This window comes from Rattus norvegicus, chromosome 9, assembly GCF_021556685.1.
Source record: "Rattus norvegicus strain SHRSP/BbbUtx chromosome 9, alternate assembly SHRSP_T2T, whole genome shotgun sequence".
Lineage (NCBI taxonomy): Eukaryota > Metazoa > Chordata > Mammalia > Rodentia > Muridae > Rattus > Rattus norvegicus.
In genome coordinates, this window is record NC_141542.1 from 17,850,788 (window position 1) to 17,864,136 (window position 13,349).

The following is a 13,349-nucleotide window of genomic DNA, read 5'->3' on the forward strand; positions in this document are numbered from 1 at the left end:
GAATATACATTTATAATAAATAAAAGAGAAATCCTAAATTTGGAAAGCCTAAATTTAGAAGACTGTATAAGTTTAAGTCATAAGGGAGGGGATGAGACAATGTGGGGGAGAGAATAATCAGAATAAATTATATATGTGTATGAAAATGTTAACTAAGAGCAACCAATGAAAAGAGAAAAACAGGTTTATTTTACGATGAAATTGAGGTCCCATATGACACTATATAGCATTTTGTAAATGGATTATATGAATTATCTGCAATAAAAAATCAATTGTTATTAAAGATGTGATTATGTTCATATTAATTTCAAGTGTTTTAAATTCTTTTTATTTATTTGCTTATTTATAGATTGATTTTTTTTGGTTCTTTTTTTCGGAGCTGGGGACCAAACACAGGGCCTTGTGCTTCCTAGGCAAGTGCTCTACCACTGAGCTAAATCCCCAACCCCCTATTGATTGCTTTTTTAAGATAGGGTTTTCCTATGTAGACCAGGTTGACCTCAAAAAGAGATCCACCTGCCTATGCCTCCAAAGAGTTAGGATCAAAAGTGTATACACACACATGAAATTTACATTCTTAAAATGATAAAAACTTACAGCTATCAACTTGGTACAATTATTAAACAGTGATCAAGTGAATAGAAATATCAGAAACACATTTAAGGCATTAGGTTACTGTTGTTAAAAGGATCTTGAGCAACATATATAATTATAATTCAAATCATCCAGGAGATACATTGTGAAAAAAAAACATGAAATTGGGTAAAGATGATTTAAATTTTTCTAATCTATTAAAATTTTAAAGTGCGTTCGATATGAAAACTGTAAGTGATACATTTCACATTTTTGATTATATACCATCTTCAATTTTATGTGCATTCTGCAAATATTGTACATGTTTATTCAGTCTCTTAATATTTCCCCAGGAGTGATAACATTCACAGAAATCATATTGAGTAAACTGTATATGTTGACGTATAATAGAATTGTATTCTACACAGTATAGCATAGATATATGTATACATAACTTCCCATATGTGTGTATATACATATGTAAATGGCTCAAGAAAATTAATATCACTTTATCATTGTGGTATTATTTTCCTCAAAATCCTGAGAACATTGAAATGGCATCCAATACTGACCAGATTGGAAAAAAAAAAAAAAAAGCCAACTCCACAAAGTAAAACTCTTATAAAGAATCTAACGATACTAGCAAAAGAGGCAAAAATATTAAAGTCTCAATGAAATATAAAGCCCAGAAGAAATACTGTATAATATTTTCTCAACACTAGGATAATGTATTTTTGTACAACTATCAATAAAAGGCCTGAATTTTGAAGAATTCAAAAGTAGTGCAGTATAGTTATGCAGTGGTCAATACTGTTGCATACCATTTTACATAACTGCATACACTCTCGTTCTTTTGTTCTGTGGTGTAGCGATGAACTCGGGTAGATTTATGGGGAACCATTGCACTGTACACTTAAACTGGATTAATTTGGGGATGAGTAAGTCATATTTTGTTAAAGTCGCTTTAAAAATAAACCTTTGGATATTAGTACAGCAAGTAATTCTCCCTGGAGGAAAAACCAGACACCAAGAACCTAGACCACTGCTGTCCAGGAGAAATTTCTAGATGATAGAAATATTCTATATCTGCAGTGTTTCTGGCTATGGATTCTGGCTGGCTGTTTGCCTCCTGGTTTGCCTGCTGTGACTAAAGAGGCAGATTTTAGTTCTAAGTTTAGTTCATCTCAAATAGCCATGTGTGACCAGTGGGTGCCATTTGGACAGTGTAGCCACAGAAAACTGAGGCAGTGTAACCAAAGACTCACCTAGGAGTCAGTTGACCTTCTAGAAGGAGACTTGGGAAAACGTTGGCAATGATAGCCTCTTGGGGAGCTCACCTTCACCAAAAGCAAACTGTGAATCCTTTACTCATCTGCAATAGTCAGAATGTAACTGGTCTCACACCCACCCCAACCCTCACCAAAGACACTTGAGAGGGAGCTGAACCCACTGTGTGCTTTAGATTTCAGTGTAGAAAGCAGTTCCTTCAAAGTGGAGCAGACTGAGATTGCCAAGTCCTTTGAGTGGCTCCAGGGACTTGGGCCTGACATGGGTGAGGAGGAAATGAAGAATGACATTGGACAAACATACATGGGGAAGGCTGGGTCCGTGGGCTGGAGAAAATGCAGCATCCCAGAAGCTCAGCATGTTTATTATATAGAGCTGGCCAGAAAGCAGGGCTGTTGCACAGGGAAGCAAGGAGGTGGGCATTACATGCAGATAAACAAGGAGGGGAGGACTATGCATATGTAACTGACAAGGGGCAGATTTAGCTAATCTCAGTAGGAGCAGTCTCTGCAGGGAGCAGTCTTCAGGCTTTAAATATCCAGATGGGGCCAGGGAGAAAGGTAGAGAAGACTTTTTCTGCACACGCTATCAATGTCATCCTGGGAAGGCTTTGGCATGTCTCTGAGCCTCAAGGGGTAAGGGGGCCTTTGCCTTTTCCCCATGGATAAATGGCTTTGGGTCCATGGCATGGTCATATCAGATTTATAGCACACATCCACTTAGGGCTGCACTTCCTCAGGGCTTCCTCTGTTCCCACAGTGAGATCTCAAAAGAAAAACAGAAACCAAACAAACAAAAAATGTGCTCACTGAACTGGTTAATTCCCTAACGTATATGGATCCAGTGTCCTAAATCTAGGACTTCCTCAAAGGCTACAGAAAATCCTGTGGACCTAAAATAAGCAAGGAAAAAAACAAAGAAAAAAGAAAAAACAAAACAAAGACCCTTGTCCCCTCCAAAAAAATGAATGGGAGAAAAAATTATTAAAGGTTTTCATAGAAAATTGTTTAAGAAAAATACATGGGAATTATACTTTAATAGAGTTAGTGTGCTGAGATGTAAGGCCCACTCACAGCATGCAGCATTTGGAAGTCTCAGACAACTTAACAGAAGAGGACTCCTAATTATTCTTTGTGACCACTCTCCACATACTACTCACAGCTTAATACTAAGCTTCATAATTGAGTTGGGGATAGTATTCACCATAGCAGTTAATTGAAGCATTAGTGCACAAAGACACACACACATACACACACACTCACACACACACACACACACACGCACATGCACACAAGACACACACACTCACACACACTCACACACATACACACACACTCACACATACACACACACAAAACACACACAAAACACATACAAAACACACACACTCAGTAGCACACACAAGAGAAATGTATATTCTATGAAGTTTCTTGGCATATTTTTATTTGTAAGCCTCAATGCTGGAGTATTCTTGGTTTTGCATAAAGTGGGGGGAAAAGTCAGGCTTCATTTTCCCCGTTTTGAAATGGCAGATATCTGTGTGTTAAACATACTCTGATGGCTGTCCAGGCTGCCTCGGCCTATTTGACAGCATCCAGGTCACCTTGGTCAGGACAGTGGTTGCTCTTCTTATTGGCAGCTGGTTTGCATCACAAGAGTTTTCCACATCCTTACCAATATTAGAAGTTTGGTGACACAAACAGCTTGACAAACAGTAAAATAATTGTGGTTTTGCCTTTCTGGAGGACATTAAAATTTACATGGTTTGAAAATGGCATTTTTTTCTTAGCATTTAGTCCTGCTTTAGTGCTGTTCAAATGTGGCCATGCAGCCAGCATCCCTTTGCTCCAGGCTCTCAGCACCCCATTCCCGTCACTGATCTGATGCATACTTGGTCCCAGAGATGGACAGCAGAGGGACTTGACACACAGCATCCACTCTGCTCCACTGCTTTGCTTTTTGTAAATTCTTTACAATGGCTATTTCTTGATTTATTATTACTATGAACCTGACTTTTCTTGATATTTTGAGATACGATCTTATTATGCAGCCCAGGCTGGCCTTGATTTCCAAATTCTCTGGCCTTAGTCTTCCACCATTCCCTGATTCTCAGTTTGTTACTAGAGGTAGTTGTATGGCCCCATTTCCAAATCAAATGTTCTTCTGGCTTTATTACTTTGCCCTTTCCACAGACTTTTATTAATTATGCAAAGTAGATGGTGTTTAATGTTTAAATACTAGATATATTAACTCGTCAGTCCCCAAGACAATCCTGTGAATTAAACACACGTTATCATCCTCACTGTGCAGATAGGGGAATTGAGTCACACAAAGGTAAAATAACTTCTCCATGGTTGAAGATCCAGTGGGTGTGAGAGCCAAGCTTTGAGTCCAACTACAAAGTAGATCGACCTATAATGGGTTGGCCTGTGCTGGCATTTGTGTATATTCAAATGCTAAATTCTGTACCCTAAGGTCTGGTTGCTCCAAGACAAGGAGATCCTCATGTATACCAGATTTTTTTTTGCCTCCTAAGTTATCCCTGATTGGTTAATAAAATCCGTACAACATGGGCTGGGCAGAAGAGAGGGGACGGAGCAAAGTTTCCCTGCCCTGGGGGCTCAGGCAGGGTCCATGAGGAGAAGGAAAGGACATGGAGGGGAAGGAAGGAGACACCACCCCAAAGGGTAGGTGGATCGTGAGTGTATTACCATGAGGGCAGCCTGTCAGAACAGGAGTGACCCAGGCAGAGCATGGCAAGCAATACCTCAGGGTTATGGACAGGGAAGCAGAAAAAATAGCACAGAGGGTTGATGTCTGCCCAGCTCTAGTACTTTAAGGCTTATTCTAAATCTAAAAGTTTTGTGTCTTTTATTTGGGAAATAATGATCTACGGTGGGGTAGAAACCCCCTAATAATATTTACTGTAGCAATGGCCACTCAATTATTGTGGTATTTTAAATATAACACACATTGAATTTCACAATTCATATGCAAGGCTTTTTATGTTTCCAATGTGACTGTACACCTGAGGTCATGTCTAGGTATAGAGACAGAACATGGCAGAAATACCTAGGACATTTTAAGGTCATCACACTGACCACATGAAAGCCACAGGCTATACAGACTATGATGGATGAGGAGAAGGCTTAGTGCTCTCTGGGAGTCCCCTTGCCTAGTCTTGGGATAAGACTTCCAGTAAGCCAAGACCATATTCCTCTTTCATTTCTCAAGGAGCCAGGGGTAGACCCACATATATGATTTCTTTGCCTGCAGGGTTTTTTTTTTCCAAGCGCTGCCCTGTTTGAGGACTTGGCAAAGGTAAGCACCATCAGAGGAAGGCCAGCACATTAATTCTGTATAACTCTGCTGTGACAGCATGTACCTATCAAGTACTGGAAGCCTTGCTGGAAAGATTAATCAACCTCTAGGATCAAAAGGAAACAACCCGAGGGCCATATGGCTGTAAAGCAAGTCTGAAACCATAGCCCAGTATGGAAGTTCAGCCTTGGATCTTACATCAAACAGCGATAGCATCCAAAAGAAAAATGAAACTGAAATGGCAAGGTGACTGGTAATGACCTCATGGCAAGGATATCTAAGTCATATGGAAAGATCCCAGTGCAAAGACACATGTCCACGAAGCTTTCACCAAGAATCCCTATTCTGTGTTCTACAACATTACATACACACAGAAAGAATACTCATTTATGGTCACCTATGGGCATTGATTCTCTGGGAATCTGACTTTGAGATTGACATAGATGTATAAAGGTGTTTGACAAGTGCTCTTGGGGACCAAGGCTGTGACAAAGAGGAGAGAAGAGGATGGGGCGGAGAGCACTCTGGCTCTAATGCAGTCACAAGGGTATGCAGGCAGCCCTGTGTGGGGCTCAGGAGCTGGCCTGACCCTGAAGTCTTAGCCTGCACTGGACCAAGCAGGAGGCCTGGCTTTAAGTCTCCATTGGCTAAGGACGAGTTTCCTGGTCAGAACCCAGTTACCACATTGTAACCACATAGCCATCCCTTCTCCATTATCATTCTTCCTGAATTTCCAAGTCCTATCGTGAGGATATTTGGGGCTCCACTCTGATCTTTTACTCATAGCAAACATAAAAATCAGGTGGATGGGCATGGAGTGGAATGGCCTAAGGTTAGGCTAAACCTCAATTTTAATGGGTCCATAAGTTCAGGAGGGAGTCCATTTGGCATTGTCATCTGTGGCTTCTGTGTTCTTATCCCGGGTGAGCTGACTCTGTGATACGATGCCACCTCACCTCACAGATATCAGGGTGAAAATCATGTATGACTTTTCTGGGAAGAACTCTGCCTTTTCCTACCATCTGGAGTTATACAACATCTCTATGCACAGCTCAGAAGAGAGGGATGGAGATTGTGGAGGCCTTAGAAGTTGAGGATCTTTTCTGATATAGGCACATATTTTTTCCTATGTAATTTTTCCCTTGCTCTTTCCCTAATGATGGCTGACTTCATTCCTGGCCTGAAGTAAACTGGATTCCAAGGTTTTGGATTAGAGAAGCCCCCATTTTTGAGATGACAGGTCCAGCAAGGGATCCCACTGCATATAGGTTCCTATTCCCAAGGAAGTTGTTGCTGCAGAATCACAGCATGGGGGCAGCAGCACAGGATATCTCCCAGCTTTCTCTCCTGCACCTGCTGCAACTGTAATAAGGCTGTTTGTTTGTTTGTTTGTTTGTTTGCTTTTTATTGGAAATACCTTAAAGCTGGTCAGAGTTAATACATGCCTTTAATACCAGCACCCACAAGGTATTTTTGTTTTTGCTTTTGTTTTTGTTTAATTTCATTTCATAATTTCTGTAATTGTTGTTAGGATTCTTATTGTTTTCTTTGGTAATTCCCTCTAGCTATTCAATTTTTATATAGAATGTAAAGCCATGCTCTGCATGGTCCTCTTATTCATGTTAAGGATTTTATTCTTACCATCAATGCCACAGATGAACACAATACTTACATTCAAATCAGGGAAACAGGCATAAAGAAGAGAGGTATGTTGTTTGGTGTCAGGTAAGCAGGCAATCAGGAGTGTAGGATGGCTTCCCAATGTTTTGTATTAGGTAAGCTTCTGTTATTGAGATGAAAGGCCTCTGCTGAAACCTTCAGTTGAGTAACAGAGAGCCTGTAAAGACTGAAAGAGTGGTTGCACCTTGAAGGTGAAGGCTGGCCCTTCAGTGCCTCTGCAGCCAGAGGCAGAGTAATTTTGGGAACACAAGAGCACTTGGCCAGAGATCATAGGGGACTACATTTTGGTTGAGCCCTGAGACCTGGATGAGCAGAGGCTTCCACAGTTTTGAAAAGGGAAGCAGAGTCACATAGATGCGAGGGAACAATGGATCTGTGATCTGCATGTTATCCACTTCATTAATCTTTGCAGTGTACATCATATATGTAAACGACAAGGGCATCCTACTTTATCACATCTAGTCTCTCTAGATATAAAGCATGTGCAAGTGTAAACACAGTAGAGTTAGTTCAGCAATACATTGTGTCCCATTTTGTTAAAGAACTTTATTTTATTTCTATTTATATATTTTTTCTTTTTCACTTTACGTTCTGCTCACTGACTACTGATAATTATTCTCTCCCACAATCCTTCCCCAATTCTCCTGGCACAGTCTTCTCTGAGTGTATGAGGGCCAACTGTCTCAGTACCTCCCGTCTTTTACCAAAGCCTTACCTGGGGGCATTGTTGAGGATGCTGGTTTTGAATGCCTTGGACTTGGCTTTCTTCATGCTCCAGTTTGCTGGCTTTGAGAAGTTTGTGAAGAACTGTCTGTGAACTTGGTACTTCATCCAGATGGTACACAAGAGGCAGTGGTTTTGTTAATATTTTTGAGAGAATATTTCAATCAAACCTCTCCTACTAATATCCTAACAATGACAAAGGTAATGGGAGGCTACACATCTATTTCATTAGTTTTCAGTTCTTCTCAGACCAGCAGTGTAGAAGCCCACAAAGCTGGCAAAGTGAAGTGAGGTCACGCAGGGGTCCTAAGAGCACAGTCCTACTTTCTTAGAGTAACTCCTAGGGACTTACCATATCCATACACCCATAGCTCCATATGCACTGGACCCCAGCGAAGTGCTCAACATTCATTGCTTTTGTCACTCAGTTTGCCACAAATGTTAGAAATCTGAAAAGTTCAGCAAATTTGAAGGTTTGAATAAGTCCCAGTGACTGGAGTAAGCTCAAACAGTCTGTGACAACAAAGAACTGATTAAGTATCCAAGAGAGAAGACCCTCACCAGGATCGTAGTCCTATTCCAGTAAGAAAATTTAATAATAAGGCTTCAGGTGAAAAGATAAATTAGGAGGTCTAGGCCAAATATTTTGTCCTCTGCCCTCAGGGTTGCAGCCATTCTGTCAGCCTTTCCTGGCCTCTGTCACAGGATCAGAGTTCTCACCTGGAAGCAGGAATATCTGGAAGGCACATAATACATATCCACAGACGACTCTTTGGGTATAAACTGACAGGCAACTTCAAGGCTTAAAGTCATTCTCTCTCTCTCTCTCTCTCTCTCTCTCTCTCTCTCTCTCTCTCTCTCTCTCTCTCTCTCTCAGCTTGAGGCTGCACACACTTTGCATTCTTTTGTGCACTCTGCCTTTTTTATTGCAGTTTTCTTTTCTCAAACTCCCACAATCATGCACACGACTTTTCATTATCCTTTCACGCACACACACACTCTTCATACACACCTCACACATATCTCACACACACCACATGCACTCTCCTGTCACTCACACCCACACTCTTCATACACACCTCATACATATCTCTCACACCACATGTACTCTCCTGTCACGCACACACACACTCTTCATACACAACTCATACATATCTCACACACACCACATGCACTCTCCTGTCACGCACACACACACACTCTTCATACACACCTCACACATATCTCACACACACCACATGCACTCTCCTGTCACTCACACACACAATCTTCATACACACCTCATACATATCTCACACACCACATGTACTCTCCTGTCACGCACACACACACTCTTCATACACAACTCATACATATCTCACACACACCACATGCACTCTCCTGTCACTCACACACACAATCTTCATACACACCTCACATTCTCTTCTCACTCATTCTCACATGCTCTCCTCATGCTCTCTCCCTGGCTCTCATATTTGTTCTCAGACTCGCTCTCTCATTAGCTCCCTCATTCACTCTTCACATTCTCTCTCCACTCACTCTTCACATGCTCTTCTCATGCTCTCTCATTCGCTCTCACATTTGTTCTTACATTTGCTCTGTCATTTACTGTCTCATTCACTAGCTCATGTTCTCTCTTATTTACTCTTCACATGTTCCGTAGCCTTTCTCTTGCCCCAGTCCTTTATTAATAATCCAAAAGCAGGTAGAAAAAAGACATTGTGTAATCATTGCCAAATCAAATGCAAAGAATGACTACATCTCACCAAGAACTAAGAATTACAACTGTTCTCCAAAGTTTCAGGCTTCCCCCTATACCCAGACCTGTGGCCAATATAATAATAATAATTGTAAACTTATCATTATTTAAACTTTAACTCTTTACTTTTATACTTCAGAGACCAAATAATAATTGTAAACTTATCATTATTTAAACTTTAACTCTTTACTTTTATACTTCAGAGTCCAAAGCTCCGAGATCAGCTAATTGCATTTTCCTGTGACACTCTAATGATAAATGACATAGGCAAAACTGCCAGGCAGTGGCCAGAAAGAATCAAGGTAACCCTTAGCACACTAATTCCACTAGCGTCCTGTTCCTTGCACACAATGACTCTCATAAGGGTTCCAGTAGTTAGACTTAGTTTACTAGTATATTATTTTATATATTCTATACTTCCTTAACTAGTCTATAATATTATGTTAAACTTACTTCCTAACTTCAATAACTTTTTCCTTTCTTGGGGTCCCAATGTTGGCTCTAATTCATTTTCTCTTATTTTCTTCAAGCTGTCTTTGCAAGTCAAACCCTAATCTGGAACTACAATTCTGCAGTTATTACATTTTTTCCAAGATGAGAACACACAGTATCCACCTGGGCCACTAGGGCTGTGCTGTGCTGTGCCCCTATGCATCAATTTCCAATTGTCTAAGAATCATAACATCAAGGAACATCTAGTTTCACAGAATTCACCAGAGCAGAAGGAGAAAGAAGTAGGAAAGTCAGATATAATACAATAATTGTGCACACCAAGGCAAACTGATAGGCAGTCCCACACAAATGAAATCTATACAGCCGTTGTCCAGGGCTAAGGTTTGGAGAAATGGAAACAACCAGTTTTGACAAAAAGCTACTGCAGGCTACTGAGATGTCTCCATTGTATGTTGTCCCCAGCATTAGCCAGAACTCAGACAACAAAGGGAGGTCAAAAGGATACAGATTGGAAAGGAAGAAGTCAAAATATCACTGTTGCAGAGGATAGGGTAGTATACATGGGACACCCCAAAAGTTACAACAGAGAACTCCTAAGCCTGATAAACAACTTCAGCAAAGTGGCTGGGTATAAAATTAACTCAAACAAATCAGTAGCCTTCCACTACACAAAAGATAAACAAGCTGAGAAAGAAATTAGGGAAATGACACCTTTCATAACAGTCCCAAATCATATAAAAATACCTCAGTGTGACTTTTATCAAACAAGTGAAAGATCTGTGTGACAAGAACTTCATGATATGAAGAAAGAAATTGAAGAAGATCTCAGAAAATGGAAAGATCTCCCATTCTCGTGGGTTGGCAGTATGAAGATAGTAAAAATGGCCATTTTCCCAAAGTGACCTACAGTTGCAATGCAATCTCCATCAAAATTCAATTCCAATTCTTCATAGGGTTGGATAGAACAATTTGCAAATTCATTTGGAATAACAAGTAACGCAGGATAGCTAAAACTATCCTCAACAATAAAAGGACTTCCCTGGGAATCACCATCCCTGAACTCAACCAGTTTACAGAGCATTAGTGATAAAACTGTATGGTATTGGTATAGAGACAGGAAGATAGACCAGTGGAATAGAACTGCAGACCCAGAAATGAACCAGCACACCTATGGTCCCTTGATTTTTGACAAAGGAGACAAAAGCATCCAGTGGAAAAAGGATAGCATTTTTAGCAAAGGGTGCTGGTTCAAATGGAGGTCAGCATATGGAGGAGTACAAATCATCCCCTTCTTATTGCCCTGTGTAAAGCTTAAGTCCAGGTGGATCAAGGACCTCTACATCAAACCAGATCACTCAAACTAATAGAAGCAAAAGCAGGGAAGAATCTTGAACACAAGGACACTGGAAAAAATTTCCTGAACGAAACACGAATGGCTTATGCTCTATGATCAAGAATAGACAAGTGGGACCTCATAAAGCTACAAAGCTTCTGTAAGACAAAGGACACTGTGGTTAGGACAAAACAGCAACCAACAGACTGGGAAAAGACCTTTACTAATCCTACAACTGATAGAGGGCTAATATCCAAAATATACAAAGAACTCATGAAGTTGGACTGCAGGGAGACTAATAACCCTATTAAAAATTGCAGTTCAGAGCTACACAAAGAATTCATAGCTGAGGAATATGGAGTGGCTGAGAAGCACCAAAAGAAATGTTCAACATCTTTAGTTATGTGGGAAATGCAAATCAAAACAACCCTGAGATTCCACCTCACACCAGTCTGAGCGGCTAAGATAAAACACTCAGGTGACAGAAGATGCTTTTGCGGATGTGAAAAAGAGGAACACGCCTCCATTGTTGGTGAGATTGCAGACTGGTACAACCATTCTGGATATCAGTCTGGAGGTTCCTCAGAAAATTAGACATTGCACTAGCTGAGGACCCAGCTACACTTCTCTTGCACATATACCCAAAAGATGCTCCAACATACAACAGGGCACATGCTCAACCATGTTCATAGCAGCATTATTTATAATAGTCAGAAAATGAAAAGATCCCAGATGCCCTTCAACAGAGGAATGGAAACAGAAAGTGTGGTACATCTACACAATGGACTACTACAGATATATCAAAAACAATGACTTCATGAAATTCATAGACAAAGAGAACGAACTAAAACATATCCTCGTGAGTGAGTTAACCCAATGACAGAAATACACACATGGTATGCACTCATTGATAAGTGGATATTAGCCCAAATGCTCAAATTCTCCAAGATTCACAGACCAAATGAAATTCAGGAATATGACCAAAATGCTGATTCTTCACTCCTTCCCTTAAAGGAGAAGAAGAATCCCTATTGAAGGGATAGGGATGCAAAGTTTAAAACAAAGCCTAGAGGAATGTCCATTCAGAGTCTACTCCACATGTGGCCTATACATATACAGCCTTCAAACTAGATAAGGTGGATGAAGCTAAGAAGTGCAGGCTGATAGGAACTGGATATAGATGTCTCCTGAGAGGCACAGCTAGATCATGTCAAATACAGTGGCAAATGCTAGCAGCAAACCATTGAACTGAGAACCGGACCTCAGTTGGAGGAATTACAGAAAGATTGAAAGAGCTGAAGGGACTTGCAACCCCATAAGGACAACCATGCCTGCCAAGCAGAGTTCCCAGAGACTAAACCACTACCCAATCACTATACAGGGACTGTGCCATGGCCTCATCTGCATGTGTATCAGAGGATGGTCTTCTTGGGCACAAATGGAATGAACAGCCCTTGGTCCTGCCTAGGCTGGGAAAGTGGATGGCTGGTGAAGGGAATACTTTTATAGCAGAGGTGGAGGGCGATGGTATTCAGACTTATTTCTGGAAAACAAGGAAGGAATAACATTTGAATTCGAAATGAAAAATATCCAACTAAAAATCAACAACAACAAAATGGTATTTTGAGCTTTGAATCAAAATAAGCCACAGTCAGGAAACAGAGAATTGTATGCCTATGGTTTTCTTCAAATATGCTCAGGGGCCAGGTAGGTTCTGGGTCCAGGCTGGACCAAGTAAGTTCCTGCCACTGACTGCTCTTCTATTCCTTGTTTCCAGAGGCACCATGCAGATTAATATTGGACCAGAGATGTGAGCAGAGCTGGTCAGAAGTGGCTTTCTTTCCTGTGGTCTCAGGATTATCTGCATTCCTGGGTGTTCAGCATTTTCTGCCCCGGGATTTGGGTTCAGGATTCCCGATGGCTTTAAACTCCCTTATACCATGTTTATATGTCCTGGGAGGTGTTACAGAAAAATTAATGTTTATCCTATTAATTTGGTCAAAACTGTCATCGACAGAGTATAATTTAGAGGTAACTATATATTTGACAGCAAGCATACACAGTGGGTAATGTATGCATGATGAAGGTGAAATTCAGAGTTGGAAACACAGTGCACAGTCACTGTATAAATGCCTGTGAAGCTCAGTCTGACTGGGAAGTGATTTGATGCCCAGTCCCCATGAGAATTCGAGATCCATCCCTCCCTGATAGCTGTGGGAC